The sequence below is a fragment of the Lissotriton vulgaris genome, chromosome 2_1, assembly GCF_964263255.1.
Source record: "Lissotriton vulgaris chromosome 2_1, aLisVul1.2, whole genome shotgun sequence".
Lineage (NCBI taxonomy): Eukaryota > Metazoa > Chordata > Amphibia > Caudata > Salamandridae > Lissotriton > Lissotriton vulgaris.
The window spans coordinates 23,873,262-23,900,846 of NC_141687.1; positions in this window are offsets into that span (position 1 = coordinate 23,873,262).

Here is a 27,585-nt window from a genome sequence, read left to right on the forward strand (position 1 = left end):
TAAGAGAAATGTACATGCAAAAGTGAATTGAAGTTGTGAACCCTGCTGTTCGTAATGTACAACGAAGGTACTAATCGATACAAATATTGATGAATGCTATTTTGTACAGTTAACAGAATGTGAGGACATAATATAATTGTCTCTGCCTTAGGGAAATCAAAGCTGAATACAATGTTGTCCTTAATGTAGAAGGAAAGCTGAATGCAAGTTGTGTACCCTGCTGTCTACAGGTTAGATTGAAGGCAGTTGTTGATACAAAGATTGAAGAATGCTATTTAGTTGCAGATAACTGAATTTCAGGTCACAGCAGAATTGTGTTTGGGTTAAGGAAAGCAAGGATGAATACAATGCTGTCCTTAATGTAGAAGGAAAGCTCAATTGAAGTTGTGAACTGAGCTGTCCGTAGTGTAGATTGAAGGCAGTTGTTGACACAAAGGTTGATGAATGCCATTTAGTCACAGATAATAGAATCTCGGGATACAGTATAATTGTGTGTGCCTTAAGAAAAGCAAGGCTAAATGCATTGCTGCCCTTAATGTAGAAGGAAAGTTGAATTGAAGTTGTGAACCCTGCTGCCTGCAGTGTAGATCAAAGGTAGTTGTTGACAGAAAAATCTGTGAATGCAAGTTGTCAACTCAGTTGTCCGCAGTGTAGATTGAAGGTAGTTGTTGACAGAAAGATTGAATAATGCTATTTAGTTACAGATAACTGAATCTGAGGACATAGAATTGTATGTGTGATAAGGAAAACAGTGTTGAATGTAATGTGGTCCTTAATGTAGAAGGAAAGCTCAATTGAAGTTGTGAACTCTGCTGTCTGCAGTGTAGATTGAAGGCAGTTGTTGAGACAACGATTGAAGAATGCTGTTTAGTTACAGATAACAGAATCTGTGCACATAGAATTGTATTTGTGATAAGGAAAAAAGTGTTGTGAACTCTGCTGTCTGCAGTGTAGATTGAAGGCAGTTGTTGAGACAAAGATTGAAGAATGCTATTTAGTTACAGTTAACTGAATCTGAGGACATAGAATTGTATCAGTGATAAGGAAAACATTGTTGAATGTAATGCGGTCATTAATGTAGAAGGAAACCTCAATTGAAGTTGTGAACTCTGCTGTCTGCAGTGTGGATCGAAGGCAGTTGTTGAGACAAAGATTGAAGATTGCTATTTAGTTACAGATAACATAATCTGAGGACAGAGTAGAATTGTATCTGTGATAAGGAAAACAGTGTTGAATGTAATGCAGTCCTTAATGTAGAAGGAATGCTCAATTGAAGTTGTGAACTCTGCTGTCTGCAGTGTAGATAGAAGGCAGTTGTTGAGACAAAGATTGAAGAATGCTATTTAGTTACAGATAACAGAATCTGGGGACAGAGTATAATTGTATCTGTGATAAGGAAAACAGTGTTGAATGTAATGCGGTCCTTAATGTAGAAGGAATGGTGAATTGAAGTTGTCAACCCTGCTGTCTGAAGTGTAGATCGAAGTTAGTTGTTGACAGAAAGATCGGTCAATGCAAGTTGTCAACCCAGTTGTCCGCAGTGTAGATTGAAGGTAGTTGTTGTCAGAAAGATTGAAGAATGCTATTTAGTTACAGATAACTGAATCTGAGGACAGAGTAGAATTGTATCTGTGATAAGGAAAACAATGTTGAATGTAATGCAGTCCTTAATGTAGAAGGAAAGCTCAATTCAAGTTGTGAACTCTGCTGTCTGCAGTGTAGATTGAAGGCAGTTGTTGAGACAACGATTGAAGAATGCTGTTTAGTTACAGATAACAGAATCTGTGCACATAGAATTGTATTTGTGATAAGGAAAAAAGTGTTGTGAACTCTGCTGTCTGCAGTGTAGATTGAAGGCAGTTGTTGAGACAAAGATTGAAGAATGCTATTTAGTTACAGTTAACTGAATCTGAGGACATAGAATTGTATCAGTGATAAGGAAAACATTGTTGAATGTAATGCGGTCATTAATGTAGAAGGAAACCTCAATTGAAGTTGTGAACTCTGCTGTCTGCAGTGTGGATCGAAGGCAGTTGTTGAGACAAAGATTGAAGATTGCTATTTAGTTACAGATAACATAATCTGAGGACAGAGTAGAATTGTATCTGTGATAAGGAAAACAGTGTTGAATGTAATGCAGTCCTTAATGTAGAAGGAATGCTCAATTGAAGTTGTGAACTCTGCTGTCTGCAGTGTAGATGGAAGGCAGTTGTTGAGACAAAGATTGAAGAATGCTATTTAGTTACAGATAACAGAATCTGAGGACAGAGTATAATTGTATCTGTGATAGGGAAAACAGTGTTGAATGTAATGCGGTCCTTAATGTAGAAGGAATGGTGAATTGAAGTTGTGAACCCTGCTGTCCGAAGTGTAGATCGAAGTTAGTTGTTGACAGAAAGATCGGTCAATGCAAGTTGTCAACCCAGTTGTCCGCAGTGTAGATTGAAGGTAGTTGTTGTCAGAAAGATTGAAGAATGCTATTTAGTTACAGATAACTGAATCTGAGGACAGAGTAGAATTGTATCTGTGATAAGGAAAACAATGTTGAATGTAATGCGGTCCTTAATGTAGAAGGAAAGCTCAATTGAAGTTATGAACTCTGCTGTCTGCAGTGTAGATTGAAGGCAGTTGTTGAGACAAAGATTGAAGATTGCTATTTAGTTACAGATAACAGAATCTGAGAACATAGTAGAATTGTATTTGTGATAAGGAAAACAGTGTTGAATATAATGCGGTCCTTAATGTAGAAGGAAAGCTCAATTGAAGTTGTGAACTGTGCTGTCTGCAGTGTAGATTGAAGGCAGTTGTTGAGACAAAGATTGGAGAATGCTATTTAGTTACAGATAACAGAATCTGAGCACATAGAATTGTATTTGTGATAAGGAAAACAGTGTTGAATGTAATGCGGTCCTTAATGTAGAAGGAAAGTTCAATTGAAGTTGTGAACTCTGCTGTCTGCAGTGTAGATGGAAGGCAGTTGGTGAGACAAAGATTGAAGATTGCTATTTAGTTACAGATAACAGAATCTAAGGACATAGAATTGTATTTGTGATAAGGAAAACAGTGTTGAATGTAATGTGGTCCTTAATGTAGAAGGAAAGCTCAATTGAAGTTGTGAACTCTGCTGTCTGCAGTATAGATTGAAGGCAGTTGTTGAGACATTGATTGAAGAATGCAATTAAGTTACAGATAACAGAATCTGAGCACATAGAATTGTATTTGTGATAAGGAAAACAGTGATGTGAACTCTGCTGTCCACAGTGTAGATTGAAGGCAGTTGTTGAGACAAAGATTGAAGAATGCTATTTAGTTACAGTTAACAGAATCTGAGGACATAGAATTGTATCAGTGATAAGGAAAACAGTGTTGAATGTAATGCGTCATTAATGTAGAAGGAAACCTCAATTGAAGTTGTGAACTCTGCTGTCTGCAGTGTAGATTGAAGGCAGTTGTTGAGACAAAGATTGAAGATTGCTATTTAGTTACAGATAACATAATCTGAGGACAGAGTAGAATTGTATCTGTGATAAGGAAAACAGTGTTGAATGTTATGCAGTCCTTAATGTAGAAGGATTGCTCAATTGAAGTTGTGAACTCTGCTGTCTGCAGTATAGATGGAAGTCTGTTGTTGAGACAAAGATTGAAGATCGCTATTTAGTTACAGATAACATAATCTGAGGACAGAGTAGAATTGTATCTGTGATAAGGAAAACAGTGTTGAATGTAATGTGGTTCTTAATGTAAAAGGAACGGTGAATTGAAGTTGTGAACCCTGCTGTCTGAAGTGTAGATTGAAGGTAGTTGTTGACAGAAAGATCGGTCAATGCAAGTTGTCAACCCAGTTGTCCGCAGTGTAGATTGAAGGTAGTTGTTGACAGAAAGATTGAAGAATGCTATTTAGTTACAGATAACAGAATCTGAGGACAGAGTAGAATTGTATCTGTGATACGGAAAACAGTGTTGAATGTAATGCGGTCCTTAATGTAGAAGGAAAGCTCAATTGAAGTTGTGAACTCTGCTGTCTGCAGTGTAGATTGAAGGCAGTTGTTGAGACAAAGATTGAAGAATGCTATTTAGTTACAGATAACAGAATCTGAGGACAGAGTATAATTGTATCTGTGATAAGGAAAACAGTGTTGAATGTAATGCGGTCCTTAATGTAGAAGGAAAGGTGAATTGAAGTTGTGAACCCTGCTGTCTGAAGTGTAGATCGAAGGTAGTAGTTGAGAGAAAGAACGGTCAATGCAAGTTGTCAAACCAGTTGTCCGCAGTGTAGATTGAAGGTAGTTGTTGACAGAAAGATTGAAGAATGCTATTAAGTTACAGATAAGTTATAGATAACAGAATCTAAGGACATAGAATTGTATTTGTGATAAGGAAAACAGTGTTGAATGTAATGTGGTCCTTAATGTAGAAGGAGAGCTCAATTGAAGTTGTGAACTCTGCTGTCTGCAGTGTAGCTTGAAGGCAGTTGTTTAGACAAAGATTGAAGAATGCTATTTAGTTACAGATAACAGAATCTGAGGACATAGAATTGTATTAGTGATCAGGAAAAGAGTGTTGAATGTAATGCGGTCATTAATGTAGAAGGAAAGCTCAATTGAAGTTGTGAACTCTGCTGTATGCAGTGTAGATTGAAGGCAGTTGTTGAGACAAAGATTGAAGATCGCTATTTAGTTACAGATAACATAATCTGAGGACAGAGTAGAATTGTATCTGTGATAAGGAAAACAGTGTTGAATGTATTGCGGTCCTTAATGTAGAAGGAAAGGTGAATTGAAGTTGTGAACCCTGCCGTCTGCAGTGTGGATCAAAGGTAGTTGTTGACAGAAAGATCGGTCAATGCAAGTTGTCAACCCAGTTGTCCGCATTGTAGATTGAAGGTAGTTGTTGACAGAAAGATTGAATAATGCTATTTAGATACAGATAACAGAATCTGATGACATAGAATTGTATTTGTGATAAGGAAAACAGTGTTGAATGTAATGCGGTCCTTAATGTAGAAGGAAAGCTCAATTGAAGTTGTTAACTCTGCTGTCTGCAGTGTAGATTGAAGGCAGTTGTTGAGACAAAGATTGAAGATTTCTATTTAGCTACAGATAACAGAATCTGAGGTCATAAAATTGTATTTGTGATAAGGAAAACAATGTTAAATGTCATGCGGTCCTTAATGTAGAAGGAAAGCTGAATTGAAGTTGTGAACCCTGCTGTCTGCAGTGTAGATTGAAGGCAGTTGTTGACACAAAGATTGAAGAATTCTATTTAGTTACAGATAACAGAATTTAAGGTCACAGTAGAGTTGTCGCTGCCTTAAGGAAAGCAAGGCTGAATGCAATGCTGTCCTTAATATAGAAAGAACGCTGAATTCAAGTTGTGAACTGAGCTGTCTGCAATGTAGATTGAAGGCAGTTGTTGACACAAAGATTGAAGAATGCTATTTAGTTGCAGAAAACAGAATTTGAGGTCCCAGTAGAATTATCTCTGGCTTAAAGAAAGCAAGGCTGAATACAATGCTGTCCTTAATGTAGAAGGAAAGCTCAATTGAAGTTGTAAACTGAGCTGTCCGTGGTGTTGAATGAAGGCAGTTGTTGACACAAAGGTCGATGAATGCCATTTAGTTACAGATAATAGAATCTCAGGATACAATATAATTGTGTGTGCCTTAAGGAAAGCAAGGTTAAATGTAATGCTGTCCTTAATGTAAAAGGAAAATTGAATTCAAGTTGTGAACTTGGCTGTCCACAGTGTAGATAGAAGGTAGTTGTTGACAGAAAGCTCGGTCAATGCAAGTTGTGAACCCTGCTGTCTGCAGTGTAGATTGAATAATTGATAATCCCAGGCAAGAAAGGCAGGAAGTGTGCATCTAAAGCAAGAAAGTTTTGTGGAGTTTGCGATGAGGAGTGGTTGAAGCAGGATGCATTGGTAACAAAGTCTTTATAATCAAGTTTTCTAATAAATATTGGTTGTTTATTTACAGAAGTAAGTTGAAGTATATCTCTGAAAAGTTTAATATATTTTGTTTCTAATTACGTCATCTCATTCAATATGGTGTTGTGGTGATTTGTGGTGCACTGAGTTAGTAATGTTTGGCGCCGATGTTGAATGTACCCAGTAATGATATGCGGTGGGGCGGGGTACAGTAATTGAAGTAATGTGTTACGTTGATTGATTTCTGCATGAATTCCATTTAAAAGGTACAGTATGTCTCACTGTGACATAAAACTGTTTAGTCTTTTTTGTGATGATTTATGGTGCAGTGAGTAAGTAGTATGTTTGGCGCTGAGCTTTTATGTTCCCTGTTCAGTGTATATGGAAGGTAGTTGTTAACAGACATAGACAAATGGTATTTGTCACTTATTTAAAGAAAATCTGAAGACATACAGTAGAAGCATCTTTAAATTAAATAAATGAAGTCTGAATTTCCTATGCTTCAAACTGTAAGGAAATGTGAGGACATTGTGAAATTGTCCATGTTTTAAATAAATTAAGATTGTATTGAATTTTTTCTGTAGTGCTGGCGGTGTTGGTATCTAGTTGTGAACTCTACTGAGTGCAGAATTGATTGAAGGCACTTCTGAGGACACATAGTGAGGAGAAATTTACATGGAAAACTGAATTGAAGTTGTGAACTCTGCTGTCTGTAATGTAGATCGAAGGTACTAATCCATACAAACATTGATGTATGCTATTTTTTACAGTTAACAGAATTTGAGGACAGAGTACAATTATGTCTGCCTTAAGAAAAGAAAAGCTGAAAAGAATGCTGTCTTTAATGTAGAAGGAAAACTGAATTAAAGTTGTGGAGTGAGCTATCTGTAGTGTACATTGAAGGCAGTTGTTCACACAAAGACCAATGAATGCTATTTAGTGACAGATAAAATGAACTGAGGATACAGTATAATTATCTCTGCCTTAAGAAAAGGAAGGCTGAATACAATGTTGTCCTTAATGTAGAAGGAAGGTGAATTCAAGTTGTGAACCCAGCTGTTCCTTGTGTAGATTGAAGGCAGTGTTGACACAAAGATTGAAGAATGCTATTTAGACACAGATAAGAGAATCGGAGGACACAGCATAATTGTCTGTCTTAAATAAATTGAGAGTAAGATGTCATACTGTTTTAAGAATTTTTTGCATTTTTAAATGCACTAAGGCAAGCATAAAGTTTGATGCCATGCTTACGTCATCAATATTGAGAACTTTAATTTTCTTTCAGCGTCTTCACAACAAGCTTCTCCAGATAGCTTGTGGTATTGTAATTTGTTGTCATGCTCCAGAGTTAGATTAAGTAAAATATGTAATGTAGTATTGAAAATGATAATATTTGGTCATATTTTGAATATGTGGAATTTATTACAACTATGCGACAAGTATATGATGCTAGTTATGGAAGTATTCTATAAGATATAAGAATTGGAAAAAAGAGTGAACATGGCAAAGAAGTTTTACAGATACCATTACTTTGCAATTTGTTTGCAAATGAAAATATTGTTTCTGAGTTTGTAGCTATTTTTAGAATGATTGATAAGCCTAGTTCAGAAACGCAGCTAGTGTGCAAATTTCGACTGCCTTCGGTTGGGGTAGTAGTAGCTACAACGAAAAGGCTCGATAAAGGGTCTAGACTTTGAATCAGAATATGAAATTGAAGAATTATTGATAATCCCAGTGAAAAAAGGCAACAAGTAGGTGTGTGTATGTGTAGATGATGTGTTGATTTAGTGGAAGATGAATAAGGTAAAAAATAAGAAAAGGGTGCAGACGTGCAAAGTACCCACTGCCTTGTCAGGGAAGTTGCTCTTTAGATATTCAGCTCATTACACAGACTGTGCTTGGCAAGAAATGATAAAAGTGTGGAAATTAACCACTGCTATTTAAGGGGAGGTAGTTACAAAGAAGACTGAATAAAGCGTCTGTACTTTGAATTTGGATTATAAGAATAATAATTCATAACCACTGCGAAGAAAGACAGCAAGTGCAACATTTTCAACTGTCTTCTGTTGGGGTAGTATTTACATAAAAACGTTCTTAGCAGAGATACTGAAGATAAATTTGGATTCAAAGCTGAATTTAAGTTGTGAACTCTGGTGTTCGCAGTGCAGATTGAAGGCAGTTGTTGACAGAAAGATTGATGAATGGTATTTCGTTACAGTTAAGTGAATCTGAGGACACAGTACAATTGTCTCGGTTATAAACAAAAAACAAAGTTGGATTTAATGGTGTTCTTAGTGTAGATAGAAAGGTGAATTGAAGTTGTGAACCCTGCTGTCTGTAGTGTAGATTGAAGGCTCTAGTGAGCTTAGTTATAGATGAATGCTATTTGTCACATTCTTTTACAAAATCGAAGACATAGAATCCATTAGTCTGTACCTTCAATAAAAAAGGTTGGATTAAATTTTTTCTGTAGTAGTGGTGGTACTGGTATGAAGTTTTGAACTCTAGTGACTGCAGAATATATTGGAGGCAGCTCTTGGCTCAGATAGTGAAGACAAATGTAGATTGAAAGATGAATTGAAGTTGTGAACACTGTTGTCTGTGATGTAGATTGAATGAAGAATCAGTTAAATTCTGGATGAATATGGATATGTGGTGATGGTAGGAGGTAGCGGTTACCAAGACTTCATGTGAGTGTGGCAGCTTCACAATATTGTTAATTTAGTTTGTGTGAATGCAGCGCTGATAAGTGGTGGAATGAGTTAGTGGCATGTGAAGCAAGTAAGTTTTGTGGAGTCTGTAATTTTCCATGATCAAAGCAGGATGTGTTGGTTGCAAAGACTTTAAAATTAAGTTTTCAAAAAAATATTGATTGTCGATTCACAGAAGTTAAGTTGAAGTATATCTACATAAAGTAGGCTATTATTTTTTCCAAATACGTCATGCCATAATTGTCTCTGTTTTAAGGAAAGTAAGGCTGGATTCAATGCTGTCCTTAAAGTAGAAGGAAGTTGAATTCAAGTTGTCAAACCAGCTGTCCGTAGTGTAGGTTGAAGGCAGTTGTTCACACAAAGATTGAAGAATGCATTTTAGTCACAGATAACAGAACCTGGGGATACAGTATAATTGTCTCTGCCTTGAAAGCAAGGCAGAATACAATGTTGTCCTTAATGTAGAAGGAAAGCTGTATTCAAGTTGTGAACCCAGCTGTCTGCAGTGTAGATTGAAGGCAGTTGTTGGCAGAAAGATAGATGAAAGCTATTTAGTCACTGTTTGCATAATCTGAGGACACAGTATAATTTGTTAACCATAGACCATACTGGCTCTTTTTTAATATTGGTAGACTTTTATTAAGCTTTTTATTATACATGAACGGCAGGTACGCAAATTACTCACTGCCATTGATGAGTAATAGTTACGAAGAGCACTCAATAAAGGACCTGCACTTTGAATTTTAAGAAAAATAATTGATACAGCCAGCTAAGAAAGGCAGGAAGTGCGCACATTTCCCACTGCCTACTGGCAATGCAGTATCTACATGAAAAGGGCTTGATAAAGGGACTTGAGTTTGAATCAGAATATGAAATTCAAGAGTATTTGATAATCCCAACCAAGAAAGGCAGGAAGTGTGCAAATTTCGCACTGCCATCGGCTGGGTTAGTAGCTATAACAAAAAGGTTTGATGAAGGGCCTGCATTTTGAATATGGATATGAAATAGAAGAATAGTTGTTAACCATAGCCAAGAAAGGTAGAAAGTAGGTGTGTGTGTGTATGTGTAGATGTTGTGTTGATTGAGTGGAAGATGAATAATGTAAAAAAAACAAGAAAGGTTGAAAGTGTGCAAATTACCCACTGCCATTCACGGGTAGTAGTTACCAAGAAGGCTCAATAAAGTGCCTGTACTTTGAATTTGTATTGCAAGAAGGATAATTGATAACCGCAGTCAAGAAAGGCAGCAAGTGTGCAAATTTCCCACTGCCTTCGGCTGGGTTAGTAGCTACAACAAAAAGGCTTGAAAAAGGACCTTGACTTTGAATCAGAATATTAAATTAAAGAATGATTGATAACCCCAGAAAAGAAAGGCAGTATGTATGCAAATTTCTTACTGTTTTTGGCTGGGGTAGTTGTTACTATAAAAAGGCTTGATAAAGGGCATGCATTTTGAATAGGAATATGAAATAGAAGAACAGTTGAGAACCATAGGTAAGAAAGGCAGCAAGTAGTTGTGTGTGTGTGTGTAGATGTTGTGTTGATTGAGTGGAAGATGAATAATGTGAAAAAATAAGAAAGGCTGCAAATGTGGAAGTTATCCACTGCCATTCACGAGTAGTAGTTACCAAGAAGGCTCAATAAAGGGTCTGTACATTGAATTAGGATAAAAAAATAGACGATGTGATAACCATAGACCATACTGGCTCTTTTTTTAATATTGGTAGACTTTCATTAAGGTTTTTATTATACATGAACGGCAGGAAGTGAACAAATTATCCACTGCCATTGATGAGTAATAGTTATGAAGAAGGCTCAATAAAGGGCCTGCACTTTGAATTCCAATTTGAAGAAAAATAATTAATAAGCCCAGCTAAGAAAGGCAGCAACTGTGCAAATTTCTCACTGCCTTCTGGCCGTGCAATATCTACATGAAAAAGGTTTGATAAAGGGACATGAGTTTGAAACAGAAAATGAAATTGAAGAGTATTTGATAATGTCAGCCAAGAAAGGGAGGAAGTGTGCAAATTTCGCACTGCCATCGCCTGGGTTAGTAGCTACAACAATAAGGTTCGATAAAGGGCCTGTTCTTTGAATACAAATATGAAATAGAAGAATAGTTGATAACCATAGCCAAGAGAGGCTGCAAGTAGTTGTGTGTATGTGTAGATGATGTGTTGATTGAGTGGAAGATGAATAATGTGAAAAAATAAGAAAGGATGCAAATGTGGAAATTATCCACTGCAATTCATGAGTAGTAGTTACCAAGAAGGGTCAATAAAGGGTCTGTACTTAGAATTAGGATAAGAAACAGTAGATTTGATAAACATAGACCATAGTGGCTCTTTTTTAATATTGGTAGACTTTTGTTAAGCTTTTTATTATACATGAACGGTAGGAAGTGCGCAAATTACCTACTCATTGACGAATAACAGTTATCAAAAAGGCTCAATAAAGGGCCTGCACTTTGAATTGGAATTTTAAGAGGAATAATTGATAAGCCCACTTAAGAAAGGTAGCAGGTGTGCAAATTTCCCACTGCCTTCTGGCCGTGCAATATGTACATGAAAAAGGCTTGATAAAGGGACATGAGTTTGAATTAGAATATGAAATTTAAGAGTATTTGATAACCCTAGGAAAGAAAGGCAGCAGGTGTGCAAATTTCCCACTGCTTTCGGCTGGGGTAGTAGCTAAAACAAAAAGACTCGAAAAAGGACTTTGAATCAGAATATGGAATTGAAGAATAATTGATAATCCCAGGCAAGAAAGCAGTAAGTGTGCAAACTTCCCACTGTCTTTGGCCGGGGTAGTAGCTACAATAAAAAGATTCAATAAACGGCCTGCATTTTGAATATGGATATGAAATAGAAGATTAGTTAACCATAGCAAAGAAAGGTAGAAAGTAGGTGTTTGTGTGTGTGTACATGATGTGTTGATTAAGTGGAAGATAAAAAAGGTGAAAAATAAGAAAGAGCAGACTCATAAACTACCCACTGCTTTGTAAAGAAAGTTGGTATTTGGTTTTCCAGTCCATTACACAGACTGTGCGTCAGATTGTGCAGTGGGAGCCTGAGAAATGGGTATCTCATCTAAGGAGTTTGGCGAGTGCACAAAGTACACACACTGTACGGTAGAAAGGACGCAAAAAACGGATGCAAGTGTACAAATTATCCACAGCCATTCATGGATAGTAGGTACGAAGAAGGTTCAATAAAGGGCATGAACTTTGAATTACTTTAAGAATAATTGATAACCCCGGTGAAAAAAGTCTGCAGGTGTGCAAATTTCCCACTGCTTTCGGCCGTGGTTGTAGCTATAACAGAAAGGCTCAATAAAGGGCCTTGACTTTGAATCAGTTCATCAGGTATTTCATACACATCAATTTTCTCGTTAGCAGTATCGGAATTCCTTCGTTCTAAAGTTTCAACATAATTTAATGCTTCTAGAAATTGTGTATCAAAGCTTTAGTCTTTGAAATCATAGCTCATGTCTGGAGCACTAATTTCCCCTCTTCACTCTCATTGCCTGTGGTAGATATGATTAGTTCTTGAATTACACTCAAGGTAATATCCAAAATCTCCTCAGTTTGAGGCTGTTCTCTTTCCATAATTTCTTCTTTACGTTGTTGCTCCTTGTATAAAAATATAAACAGGGGGGCGTGGCCGGGCAAGATGGCCGAACAGACATGATCTGTGTCGGCTCCCGGTCCGCGCTCGTCTCAGGCGGCTCTTCTGGCGGTACGGAGACTCCACAGACCTCCAGAATGGCGCAATGGGGAGCTGAGACATAGCGGCTCTGACGAGTGTGCTTTTGAGCTGAAATGGCGCAGGGGAAGCGTGCTTCCAACCTCAGATACAACGCGGGAACCTCCGGCGGCGCTTCCCAAAATGGCGGACACCTAGCGCTCACGTTTGCATCCACAGACACCTTGAGACCTGGTTGGACTGCTGAGGACGTGGTTGAGAGTCCCTACACCCACACGCTGGGTACAAGGTGGGGGCGAATGGGGGGAGAGCCTCTACACCCGGTGGTGGTTCCCTGCCACGTGTGCCTTACCCTAAAATGGCGGTGGAAACCCCCGAGAATCGCCGCACTGAGCGCTGAGACCCTTTGTATCTCGGCAAGCTGCCCACCCGGACCCCTGCGCCTTCCGCTGCTTGCTGGCCATGAATGCTGACAGCCAGACCCAGCGCCTACCATTCGGCTGGGAGTGCTTGATGCTGCCCTCTACGCTGACGCTAAGGTTGTTGCCTGTCATGCCCACAATAACCCCCACCTCTCGCCTTGCCCTATAGTCCAGGAGGCGTTGGTTCCCCCTGCAGGCCTGAATTATCAGGGAGGTGACAACACCTGGGGACTTACCTGTTTGGCTGCTTCTTTGCACCACCTCTTTGAAGCACAAGGGGGGATTGGCGTCGAGTGGAAATTGACGAGCTGCCTCTACCAACAGCACCTGCCTGCCCTAACGCTTTAGGGACCTCCATCGCACCCAGGGGGGCATTGCCCATGCCCCCTAATAAATAGATGTCAAAGAAGTCCAGCAAGGTGTCGGATTTCTTTTCTTCTTCCTCCAAGGGTAACGCTCTAAAGGGAGACCCTGGGACGGCAACGATGGCTCTCACAAAAGCAGACCTAACGTCCATGCTCAAAGAGTTTAAGACGGACCTAGGCAAAGACATTGCTCAAGATATTAAATCCTCCATTGACCTGCTCAGATCTGATATTTCGGAATGCCTCACCTCCCTATACCAAGATGTAGACTCCGTGGGCACGAGAGTACTGGAACTTGAGGAGCACCAGCGCGAAGAGGAACGTCGGGTCCTGGAACTACAGGGTGATGTCAAGTCACTCAAGGAGCACCTATCCCAGGCGCAGCTTAAGGCGGAGGACCTTGAAAACAGGGCCCGTCGTGACAATCTCCGCATCCGAGACCTGGAGGAGGGAGCAGAAGAGCTGGACCTTGAGCCCTTCATAGTGGGCCTTTTCTCGGAAATAATCGCCCCCCAGAGTCTCAAGATTAAATTGGACAGGGTACATCGAGTAGGTCCTCAGCTGCAGGGTGAGAGAAAGCGACCACGAGACGTCTTAGTGAAATTCCACTCCTACAAGACCAAGGAGGCGATTCTGCAAGCTACCCGTGCTAAGGACACAGACTCCTTTCAGAATTTTTCTTGCAGCATTTTCCAGGATGTGGCTCCAGCGACGCTAGCACGGAGGCAAGTATTCAGACCAGTCACTGCTAAATTGCGAGCCAACCACATTCGGTACCATTGGACTTACCCCTTCGGACACATCTTTGAACTACAGAACAAACGACGTCACATCACAGATCTTCAGGAAGGACTGGACCTGCTCAGCATCGCTGCACCCACGGAATCGCCAGCATCAGGCACCCCTGAAGGCCCATCCATGGCAGATCCCTCCGCCTCTGCATGGTCTCGCCGGTCGGGATGCTGAAAACCCATTCATGCTCCTGAATAGGCAACCCTGCTACACCGTCGGCAGGGTCCTGCGCCATGTGGATTCTACCGTTGATCTGATCCTCGATGGGGGCCTGCATCTACCGGGTGAGCCAAAGGGATCATTCCCTTAAGCCCCACTGCGGCCCCTGTCTCCTCAACGGTGAGACGTGCGGAGCAAGCTTAAATGAACGGACTTGGCCTACAGAGCCCTGTAATGGGGTCCACACAAGCGCAGGCCTGTATATTGAACTTACTGCTGTTGACTGACTTTTGAAATGACCATTGTGGAATGCCATTTGCTTATATTTCACTGCCTTGGGGGAAACTACATGAAGCAAGTCTAATGTTGACCGCATAATTGCGGCGTGCGTGGCTACTGATTCAAGCAAGCCGGGCTGAAGACGGCTGTAATGCCAGAAACCAGTCCCCGGAAGCTTGTTTCCTTCCCAGTGAAAGAATTGGCTTTGTAGTTTGGTTTGCCCTGTTCCCATCATGCACTGGGACAGGAACAGACTAATTTGCATATAGCCAGGTTCTGAGCTGGGATGGTGCAGTGAGCTAAAAAACGGTGTTGGATCTAGCCCTGATCTCTTGACTGGGTGAGAGTATTCTGCTTAAATCAGAAACTCTGTCCATCACCACCCCTTGTTGTTTAATTATTTTGTCCACCATAAGCGTGGAAGGGTATACTCAGATGTGAGTCCCTTGCTCATTGCACCATCAGGATTCAAGCAAGCCGGGCTGAAGACGGCTGTAATGCCAGAAACCGGTCCCCGGAAGCTTGTTTCCTTCCCAGTGAAAGAATTGGCTTTGTAGTTTGGTTTGCCCTGTTCCCATCATGCACTGGGACAGGAACAGACTAATTTGCATATAGCCAGGTTCTGAGCTGGGATGGCGCAGTGAGCTAAAAAACGGTGTTGGATCTAGCCATGATCTCTTGACTGGGTGAGAGTATTCTGCTTAAATCGGAAACTCTGTCCATCACCACCCCTTGTTGTTTAATTATTTTGTCCACCATAAGCGTGGAAGGGTATACTCAGATGTGAGTCCCTTGCTCATTGCACCATCAGGATTCAAGCAAGCCGGGCTGAAGACGGCTGTAATGCCAGAAACCGGTCCCCGGAAGCTTGTTTCCTTCCCAGTGAAAGAATTTGCTTTGTAGTTTGGTTTGCCCTGTTCCCATCATGCACTGTGACAGGAACAGACTAATTTGCATATAGCCAGGTTCTGAGCTGGGATGGTGCAGTGAGCTAAAAACGGTGTTGGATCTAGCCCTGATCTCTTGACTGGGTGAGAGTATTCTGCTTAAATCAGAAACTCTGTCCATCACCACCCCTTGTTGTTTAATTATTTTGTCCACCATAAGCGTGGAAGGGTATACTCAGATGTGAGTCCCTTGCTCATTGCACCATCAGGATTCAAGCAAGCCGGGCTGAAGACGGCTGTAATGCCAGAAACCGGTCCCCGGAAGCTTGTTTCCTTCCCAGTGAAAGAATTGGCTTTGTAGTTTGGTTTGCCCTGTTCCCATCATGCACTGGGACAGGAACAGACTAATTTGCATATAGCCAGGTTCTGAGCTGGGATGGTGCAGTGAGCTAAAAAACGGTGTTGGATCTAGCCCTGATCTCTTGACTGGGTGAGAGTATTCTGCTTAAATCAGAAACTCTGTCTATCACCACCCCTTGTTGTTTAATTACTGCCATGTACGGCCTTTGACTTCCTAGCCCGCCTGGGCGGGCGCGGACTGGGTCCTCGGACCCAAAGTCCCCAATGATCTCACAAGGATCTGCTAGATCCTACTTCGAGATCGCTGTTCTGGCCCTCTATGGGGAGAACTCCGCCATGCTGACACCTACCGTGACTTTGATTCAATTGTGGCACTGTCAAGAACATTGAAGCTGATAGAGAAGACAACGGAGTAGCTATTGACATTTCGTCCCGATTGTATGCTCTGTGTACCCAAACGCTTTAGAAACTGTACCCTCCAGTAGAGCTGCGTGCAGGGATAAGGGTACGTTGCCACACGAAGCAGGTTCTTTTGACAGGTTTCAGTGTGTTGGCTCATAGTCATTGCTCCCCTGCGTGGGATGATGGGCGGATTGTGCCATGTGTTCTTCTTGGAAAACCAATAAAAATACCTTTGAGAAAAAAAAATATATAAACAGTTAATTTTATCAGTTTTCGTAATATATAAATACAAAACTAGCGTTTTCACCTATTTTGGCTTACAAAAAATATTATATAAAGACCATTATCTAATAACATTTCATTAGTAGAGTTTTACTCATTTACAAAGTTATATAAATATAATTACTTATAAGGATATTGTGTTCTAATGTTTTCTTAAAATTTGAAATCAGTCGTTTCGTTTCAAAATGCTTTATTCGGTTTGTACAAGTACAACCATATAGCAACATACATCAATGCAGTTTGAAATCATATGTGTAAAAAATAATGAAACTTTAAAAATTACATCGATATCCAAGCCAATCTTGTTGAAACCTGTAAGATATATCTCATTTGTATACAGAGTTGAAATTGGTCACTATATTTTAGCAGCAATTAGAGGTTTAGTGCAAAACATGCCAAGTAAATTAGTGCAAATCAGAAAAGGCCTATGATGGGCATAAAGTGCAGTGGTATGTGCAAAATATGCAAGGATATAAGTAAAGTGCAACGTCTGTTTAGTCTCTTACGTATTTTAGCAGCAGTTTGTATATAAAAAATTTAAAAGGACGTTAGTGCAAAAAAGGTACAAAGCCGGGAGACAATCATTACCATGGGTACACAACAAATATGAAGTACAGAGTAAATAAAATTCATGTAAGAGAAATGCACGTGGTTTAACAGTAACTCACAGTTAGTCATAGGATGTGTTTACCAACGGGAGAAAAACAGGGGAAATCATATAATAATTGATTTCCTGTGCCCAATACATTTGAGAATATAGATGGCTCCGCGGTAACACACATTCGGGGAGGACAAGTCAAACAACAATTGCATTGCAGCTCTTATATTGCACGTACTGTATTCTAAAAATAGTTGCTTCAGATAAAACTTTCTAAAACCAGTATAAAAATTACAAAATAATAAAAAGTGGCAGATACTCTGTTTGGATTTCCCATCGCATGGGCACGGACATGACCCGGGTTTTTTTACAGTAGGGAAAGCCACCAGATGGTGGACTATGCCCAACCTCAGGCGTGCTAGAACAAAGCGATGGGAGTTAATATTAACAAATGTGAGATAGGATGAGAATCCTGTGCTTAAATTGTACTCCAGGTACAGTTTGAATGTACTTTGTATAGCGTACCCCTTCATTCTAATCCCTTTTGCATGATCCATATAGGTGGTTTTGAGGTCACGCTTCGTTAAAACTGACTCTGTTAGAATATCTTTAAAAATGTCCTGACCAAAAAGGATCTTGTACCAGGAGAAAATGTGTTTTAACCAGGGGATTTTTGAATGCTTATCCAATTTAATACAGTCTAAAATTACTTCCTGGGTAAACTTAGTTTCTTCTTTAGCCCATATGGATCGCCAAAGAGAAAGAGGACGCAGTGCGATCAGATCTGTGGCATGATTTATGCCTAGCTCCCTATGGGTGATCTCATTTGACGCTGAAGCAGGGAGACATAGTAAGCGTTTCAGGTACCTGTTTTCCTCCTGCTGAATGGATAGGGCGATCTGGGAATTGTATCCCCATATCCCGGCTCCATATAGGGCAGAGGACATGCACCTTGAGTTGTAGATGGAGATCATCTCTCTTATTCTGCGGCCCCCCAGTTTAGAAGCGAATCTAAAGATACAATTTGTATTTCTAGTCATCTTCATGCCTTCACAGGATTGCTCGTTTACCCATCTCCCATCTCCTGAGAAGGTAATGCCTAAATAGCAAAAATGTTGCACAGACTCAAGTTTATCCCCATCTAAAAAAAATGACTTACTTTTCTTTAATTTCTTTCCACAGGTCATGGTCATAGTCTTGCCCTTGTTAATTTTAAGCTTTCTGCCCTTAATAAAAATGTGAAATTTCTCAATTAACTTTTGGAGCCCATTCGCGGTCCTGGAAATCAGGACCGCGTCGTCCGCATATAAGAGGACGGGTATTTGTTTTCCGTTAATAATGGGGGCATCAGCAAAAGATTCTTGTAGGAACTGGTCAACCTGGTTTATAAAAAGGGAGAATAACAAGGGAGCAAGAACACACCCTTGTCGGATCCCTCTACCGATTTTAAAAAAGGGGGTGCATTCTCCGTTTGGTCTGAATCTGACCTTACTTGACAGGCTGCCAATCATTCTGGCCAGTAGGTGGATAATTTCTGGGGGTGCGCCCATAGCAAGTAATGTTGGCCAGAGCAGTGCGTGTTCCACTAGATCGAACGCTGAGCTTAGATCGGCAAAGCACATGAACAAATTCCCCTCCTTGGCTTTTGTGTACTTGCCGATAATAAGCTCAAGGTTCACGCACTGCTCCATGGTTCCTATGCCCCTTCGGAACCCGTACTGAATTGGTGACAGGACATTTTTATCTTCGGCCCAGGACTCTAATCTTACCAGAAGCACGCGACTCAATATCTTTAGTGACGAGTCTAAAAGGGAAATTGGGCGATAGTTTCGTGCTTCAGCCCTTGAACCCTTTTTGAAAAGTGGCACCAAGATAGATTGACCCCATGAGGTAGGTAACTCGTTCTCAATAGCAGCATTAAAGTAGCGTGTTAAAATAGGGGCCCATAAATCAATCTCAGATTTGAAGAAGTCCACAGGGACCCCGTCAGGGCCCGGGGCTTTCCCCCTCTTGCTCTTCTCAATTGCCTCCAGCACCTCATCCAAAGATACCGAAAACAATAATTTCTCCCATTTAAAACAGGTTGGCGTATCAGTTAAGACGTTAAGATTTGAAACCGAAATAAAATCATGGGTACAATCAGAATTAAAAATCCCAGTAAAGTGTACAATTCAGGCCTGACAACTGACATGCGAGGTTAGTTCAGGAATATTGTCGTTCTTCAAGAATGGACTATTTACAGTGTCCCAAAAAAGTTTATGATCTTTGGTTTCTGCAGCCTGATCTAATTTAGCCCATGCCTCGTCCTGTAATTCTCTCTTCCGGGTGGATAGTGCGGTTTTATAGTTATAACGCTCTTCCCTGATCTTACAAGGGTCTCTTGGTTTGGCATCAAGCGAAATTTTTAACCTTTTTAATGACTGAGCACAATTGTCATCAAACCACGCTGCCTTGACTTTTCTTGGTTTCCGGGTTTTGCATGTCAGGGATTTCTCGATAGCTTGTGTAATAGTTAGAAATTTAGATAGCAAGGTTCCTGGGCATGGTGTCGGGGATAAACAGTACTCCACCTCTCCGCAGCAGTTTGTGATTACATTGGTAACAAATTTAATGGGGTCAACTTTTGTCCACTTCACCCTTGTCCCATTCGGTCTTCCTACCGTGATGTCCTGAATGGGTTGACCATAGGTGTTCCTTTTGGTCCCCCAGCCCAGTAGTTCAACAGATACACTATTGTGGTCACTGACCGTTTGTTCAATTACCCAAACATTAATATAGGTTACAGAGCAAGATACAATAATATGGTCAATAAAAGATTGGCTATTCCTTCCATGGAATGTCGGACATCTGGCGTTGTTTGCATTCGTATTGCATTCAAGGAGTTCCAGATCGTATTTGGCCAATAAGTTATTCAGAGCACTGCCAAGGTTGTTATGAGGGAAATGATTGTATACACATGTTGTTTCCCTTCCAGAGTATTCCTCCCTGTGGCCGCATGCCCCCTTAAGTGCATAAGTGCATGATTTGATGTTAAAATCTCCTGCCCACAGAATGGCGGCTGGTTTGGGTGTACTTAATAACATTGCATCGATGGCCTGCTCGATATCAGAAATAAACATCCCCTGTTTGTGCCCGGCAATATTGTTATAAAAATTCACTATTATTAAGTCTCTGTATCCACTGTGGGCCAAACGCAGAATGGAAGCATGTTCTCCTAAGACTACCTGATCACTAACCCAGAACTCAGTCAATGTTGTAGATAACAGAGTCACTAGCCCGCCCTTGGCTCGACCAGCCTGGGAAGCCACAGCCAGCACATTGAAAGAGGTATATCCCTCGACGTGTACTTCAGCCCTATCCCAGGTTTCTTTTAGGCAGATTATGTCATAGCCCTGTTTAATGAAGTCAGCCCATACGGGGGTGTTTACCTTTGAAGCTAACCCGGCTATGTTCCACGTAATAGCCCTCAAAGTCTCTTCCAAGGATACTTGAGGTGGATCAGTAGCGGTTGTGGCTGACGGTAATATTGGGTTACCCAGATGATTTTCAACAGTACATGTGGTGTTGTCTATCACGGTTAGATCATTTAAGCTTATTACAGGGATGTCTGTTGGAGGTTCCCCTGCTGTATTATTGCCCATTAACCTAGGAGCCTCACTTGCAGGAAGTTCTTCAACGAGGGTATTCTCGAGTCAATCGTTTTCATCTAGGGAATTAAATATCTGGAATCTGTTTGATATTGGGACTGCAAATTGACCATAGATGTTGCTTCCGGGCCCGATGGCATTGTGGTAATTAAGGTAGTTGGGGTTTGGCATTCTGTACAAATTCATAGGAGGTTGTGGGGCATGCTGATTACTAGGGTCGTGAAAGGTCAGGGGGTACCCAACTGATTGTACTGGTGCCTGCTGTACTAGTGGGTAAGGTGTGTTAATTGCTCTAGGGTGTTTAAAATTCTGCACCGGAATCTTGAACCCCACCAGATTTCTATAAAAGTAGTCCAATGGGAACAGGGTTGTATTGTAATCATTGTCTGAAGGGATGGGCGCGTTCAGTATGGAATCTCTTGCCCATTCAGTGGTTTTATAGTTTATGATTACACAGTCCCCATTAATTTCCTTTTTACTGGGGCCCACCCACCCTACCCTTTGAGTTGAGATGATCTGGCCTGCCCCACTTAAGGGGAATCCACAGTTATGGACGAGCCAGTGTAAAATTTTGTTTTTAAGTGTTTCGCTATTTTCAAATTGGGAGGGTTTAAGTTTTGGGACATTGGCAAGGATAGCCACGTATGGCCTACTTTCTGGTGGGAGATTGATCACAGCAGGAATAATATTATTATGATAACTGCGCGCTGGTGGATTCCCGCTTACTGAAGAGTGACCCATGGGCACCTCCCCTGTTGCTCTAAGGGAAGAGGATGTTGAAGGGCCATTGGTGGTATTGCCTGATGTGTTGGTATGTTAATTTGTGGGTTTACCAGGGGCTACTGTGGGGTTCACATTTCTAGCGGGTGGAACCTGTGGTTTAGATGTATTATGGACAGTCGTATTGGCCTTATTCACAGTCGGCACATTCAAGGTGGATTGAGTACTTTGTGGACCCAGGTGTTCGAGGATGTCTAATTTGGCTAAGCCCAATTTTTCCGGGTTTTCCACCTTTTTACCTATTTGCTCGAGTTTGTCGTTTAGGGGAGCAATGAGGTGCTCATAGCATCCATAATATGATCCATTATAGACTCCATATTGACTGCGGGTCCTGGATTTGACAAAGGTGGTTCACTTCCGTTGGTCTGTTCTAAGGGAGATGATGGTAAAGTTGCCTTCTTTCTTCTACCCCTTTGTTTCACACATCCCCTACTAAGGGCTGGTAGTTTTCTATTATGCATGCGTCTAGATCTGCGATGGACATTGCCATGATTGGTCGTACTGTCAATGCTGCTATTATTGGGTAGGTCAATTGTGTGGATGATATCTTCGTTGTCGCAGGAAATAAGTATTGCGCTAGGCGCATTGCTAGGGCCCGGTTCCTCAGATGGTGTTACATTAATCTGCAAATTAGGAGTTAGGGACAGGCGGCTGTCCCTATCTTGGAATACTGTTGGAAGTGTAGGAGGATCTTCCAAGGGGGGTGGCACGGCCCCGGGAAGGCCTGTGTAGGATTGCATTAAAATAGAATCATTTGATAATGCAGTCACATTTATGTTATGTACAGTACTGTCGGCAGGTTGTGCTGTCCGCTGAATTAGACAAGTGCTGGGTGGTAGAGACAATCGTCTCTCAGTATTTTCAATGGCATTTGCTACCACCACGATTGTCTGTTGAAGCATACGATCAATAGCAGTTAGCGTTGGTAACGGTGTTTTAGTTTGAGCAGTGTTCCTTGCAACAGAGCGAGTGTCAATGGGCGTTTTTTTTGCCATGCTCTTAGTGGTGGATTTGGACTCAGTGGGAGCCATTTGCAATATGCTTTAAATCACAAATTTAATACCTTGGTGATCAATGCAGAATTGGCCAGGGGGTAGTGCCCAGCCCAGTCTCCTCAGGCCTCTGAGGGCCACAGAGGACCCGCCCTTTGCCCGGGCTTAGCCCCGGGCACGGCCCCGCGCGCGGTCCCGCGACGCGGGAAGGCCAGCCCCTTAAACAGCGCCTCCGGGCGCCAAGCCTCGACGCGACTTCCGCTCATGTCGCGGAGGCTTCTGGGAGTTGTAGTCTCAACTCCCCCTGCTCTGCTGCAGACCCGGTGTTGGAGGGCTGCGGCGGGGGGAGGAGACAGCAGGCACGGCGGTGGAGGCTCTGGACCCCTTACAGGCGAGGCTGGTGGCAGGTCTGGGTCCCAGGATGCTGACAGGCGAGCAGAAGGACGGACAGGCGAGCAGGTAGGCTCGCGCGCTGAATCTCCGTTAGGCGCCAGCACCCGCTCCCCAGCAAGGCCAGCCCCTTAAACAGCGCCTCCGGGCGCCAAGCCTCGACGCGACTTCTGCTCGTGTCACGGAGGCTTCTTGGAGTTGTAGTCTCAACTCCCCCTGCTCTGCTGCAGACCCGGTGTTGGAGGGCTGCGGCGGGGGGAGGAGACAGCAGGCGTGGCGGTGGAGGCTCTGGACCCCTTACAGGCGAGGCTGGTGGCAGGTCTGGGTCCCAGGATGCTGACAGGCGAGCAGAAGGACGGACAGGCGAGCAGGTAGGCTCGCACGCTGAATCTCCGTTAGGCGCCAACCAGTCATTCCTTATGACTTTAGGAAAAGGCTCAGGCTGTTATAGCAAAATACAGTACTAAAAAATGTAGAATATGTCTAGTCACCTTAGCCATTCCAAAATAGTATTGTTTCCACTTTGGTTAGAAAAAAAGGCTCAATAAAGGACATGAGTTTGAATCAGAATATAAAATTCAAGGATAATTGATAAGCCTAGCCAAAATAAAACAGCAAGTTGGTGTGTGTTACGTGTAGATGATGTGTTGATTGAGAAGATAAAAAAGGTGAACAATTAGAAAGGCTGCAGAGGTGCAAAGTACCCACTGCTTTGTCAGGGAAGTGGGTGTTTGGTTTCACACCTCATTATACAGATAGATTGTCGAATTACGTAGTGGAGTCTGAGAAATGACTACCACATGAAATGAAGGAATGTAAGTGTACTAAGTTACCACTGCGGCGGTAGGGCTGAAAAATTACAACACCTGGCCCATTTCAGGGACTTCATTTTGAATTACAATAATACTTGGCAAAGGCAGCAAGAAATGTAGTAGGTTGGTGTATTTGTGGTAGTGGATGTAGAATAAAGTGAAAAGGAAGAAAGGTAGCAGAAGCGAAAGAACTGTCTTGTAAAGGAAATGGGTGTTTTGTTTTCCAGTACATTACAGAGTGTTAGTCGGATTCTGCAGTGGGAGTGTAAGAACCGGTTGTTAATCATAGGCAAGAAAGGTAGAAAGTAGGTGTGTGTGTGTGTGTACATGTAGATAATATGTTGATTGAGTGGAAGATGAATAATGTAAAAAATAAGAACGTCTGCAACGTCACCAAGTACATAAAGAGCAGCTCTCTAAACACGAAGTCGTACAAAATGAAGGTACTCATCCTCAGACCCACCCTCTCAGCCTCGGATGACTTACGCTAGCTGAGTACATTGTGTACAGTACCAACACCTATCAAGCGTGTGCACAACCTAGGATTCATCCTCAACTCCTCCCTTTGTATGTGTAAGTAAGTCTACACCGTCTCCTCGTACTGCTATAACACCCTCCACATGCTCTGCAACATTTACAATTGGATCGTAAACAAAAGAAAAACAGTGACACAGTCCTTCATGAGCAGCAGACTACACAGTGGCTAAACACCGTATATAGGAATTCCAGTCAAACAAGTACAACAGTTACAACAAGTCCAAAAGACCTCCACCTGAGTGAATATCAATGTCCTGTGCTGCAGCCACATCATTCACCAACTGATACACCTACACTGCCTTAATACCAAGAATTGGATCATCTTCAAGCTGCTCACCCTCACTTATAAAATACTCTACAATACCAGAGTAATCTACCTTAACAGTAGTAATCCTAAAAATGCCAAATTTTGATCTTAAAATTTGGACTTTAAAATATTAGGTAAGATTTTGGTAACTCTTTAGGCAAACGTTGCTTATAAACTAATTGCCTATCATTACAATGTATCCAAGCTTTCAGTGATTTTAAATAAACAGTGTAATGTCCAGATGTTGTAGAAGGTCCATTATGAAAAATAATTGCAACAGTTACAAATGTTCTTCCTGATATTGAAACATTTTTTATTAAAAGTTCCAATATTGTTATTGGCTGCAAAAGTGCAAATTACCTAGTGTGTTTAGTGGGGGAAGTAGTTACAACAAAAAGGCTCTATAAAGGGCCTTGTCTTTGAATTAGAATATGAAATTGAAGAATAATTGATAACCCAAGCCAAAAAAGGCAGCAAGTAAGTGTGTGTAAATGTGGATGGTGTCTAGATCGAGTAGAAGATGAATCAGGTGAAAAATAAGAAAGGCTGCAGATATGCAGACTACTCTCTGCCTTGTCAGGGAAGTGGATCCCTTCGATATCCTTTTGATTATACAGAGAGGGTTTTGTATTCCGCAGTGGGAGGCTAAGAAATGACTACCACATCTAAGGAAGCAAAGCAAGTGTACTAAGTTCCCGCTGTCGGCCGTAGAGTTTAAAAATAAGAACACCCAACCCTTTTCAGGGCCTCTACTTTGAATTAGAATAATAGTTGGCAAAGACAGTCAAGAAAGGCAGCAGGTAGGTCTGTTTGAGCTATTGGATACAGAATAAGGTGAAAATTGAGAAAGACAGGAGATGTGGAAACTACCGACGGCTTTGTAAAGGAAGTGGATGTTTGATTTTGTAGTTCATTACACAGACTGTGCATCAGATTCTGTAGTGGGAGCCTGAGAAGTGGGTATCACATCTAAGCAAACAGTGCAAGTGCAGAAAGTACAGTCGCTGTGCGGTAGAAAGGACACAAGTGTGCAAATTACTCACTGGTATTTACGGTTTGTAGTTAGCATGAAGGCTGAATAAAGGTTCTGCATTTTGAATTTGAATTAATTTTAGAATAATTCATAACTCCAGCCAAGAAAGGCAGCAAGTGTGCGAATTTTCCACTGCCTTTGGACGGGGTAGTTTTTACAACAAAAAAGTTTGATAAATGTCTAATAACTAATGTTAAGGACAGTGACGCTCTGTTTGTTGTTTTTGATGAGGTTAATAGACTGTTTCCCGTAACACAAAAGTTATTCGCAATAATTGCAGTAGTTGATGTGCTTGATGCAGTAGGAAGTCGGTTGTTCTGCAATCTCTGTATTGTAGTGAAGCTGAGTTGTTGGGGTGCAAGTTGTTTAAGTGTTGCACTATATTTGCTGTGCCAAAAGAAGATTTTTTGGATTGATCACACCTTGAAAGAGTTGTTTGGTAAATTTAACAGGTTACTAATGGTTGAAGTGTTTCAGTTAGTATGTGTGTGGACTTTGTTGGAATCTTTAAGGGACACATTAGAGCTTTCATAATACAGAAACACTTTGTACTTAGTGACGTCCATTTCTATTTTGTGAAGAACTGTTGAATTCTACATCGGCCTTTAGAACTAGTGGGAGGGTAGCATTTTAAAATGTTTGATTGGTTACACTACATGTGTGCATGGAGCTAAAGAAAACTTAGCATGGTTATGCATAGGCATTGTCTCACAGAAAACGTAGCATTCAGGATTGTAAAAGCTTGAGATAGTAATCTTTTTAGAGTTGGAGCAGAGTTCCTGTAACATTGATACTTAATTTTCTTTTTGAAATTCAGCAATTATTTTGTTTGTCTGTTGAAATATACATTTAAAAGTCCTCTTTGAAGGTCAAGAAGCAACACCGCTCCTCTGCACAATATTGTTCAATGGTAGTCTAAAAAGTAGTGGTAATTCCACTGTCACCAAGGTAGATATCTGACAATAGAATGAATGATATTTTTACACCACTATTTCATAGTCCCCTTCAAAAGGTGTGTTTAGACTCAACAAAATGATTTTTTTTTACATATGTAGGCAGTAACAGGTAAGTATGATTTACATTTCCTTTTATGGATTGAAGGTAGTCATCTGCTGCATTCGAAACATTGGGCCTGTTGAAAAGAAAGTGAAAAGTAAGTTGTAATTAATATTGCTTGGTTTAAAGATGAATAGGTTGTTGAAATGACAACTTTATAAGTATTTATATGGTAAACATAGTTCCAGGGTCAGAATATGTAATTTCATAATCAATAAGTGTTGCAGGGTATTCTCAGACTTGAGTCCCTTGCTCACTTTGCCACTGGATTCAAGCAAGCCTAGCTGAAGACGGCTGGAATGCCAGAAACCGGTCCTCGGAAGCTTGTTTCCGGTCCAGGAAAGACATGGCTTGGCCGTTCGGGCTGGACTGTTCCCATGAGGCACAGAGTCAGACTGATTTGCATACAGCCATGTCTGAAGTGGGGTGGCAGAGTGGGCTAAAGAGCGGTGATGGATTAAACCCAGATCTTTTGACTGGGTGTGAGTGTTTGATTGATTCACATGCTCCGTCCATCACCACCCCCTTTTGTACCGCTTTTGGCCGCCATAAGTGTGGCAGGGTATGCTCAGACGTGAGTCCCATGCCGCAGGGGGACGCCCTGAATAATATCATCCTAACAAACGATCTGTGTATAGTAGATCCCTGGTCCCCCCCAGATACCTTGCATTTGCCAAGCTTTCATGGTTTGAGGGGTGAAATGAGTACAATTGACTTTGTTTTGGTATCAGGTACCTTTTTAAAGTATGTAGATAAGTTGGAGGTGGTAGCAAACCCCGCCAGTGATCATAACCCTTTAATATTATCAGTCTGGGTTCCGACACTTGAATCACTAAGGTCCTGCGAACAACCTATCCAGTACAAGAAAAATCAGGGTGTCACTCTGAAATGGAAAAAGATAAATGTGTCCCAGTTGCAGGATGACATTACCGCAAACTGTAAAGCCGAAATAGATACATGTTTAGCAGGATCTGATTCTCAAAAGGTCATAGGAAGTTTTGAGAAGCTGTGTTGTCACATAGGACAGTGCCTAAAAAAGCCTAAAGGGAAAGGTGGCCAAAGGGCCTTTAGATGGTTTGATTCTGTGTGCTCTGCGACGCACAGGTCATTAAAATCAGCTTTGTCCCAAAAGCCAAGAAATAA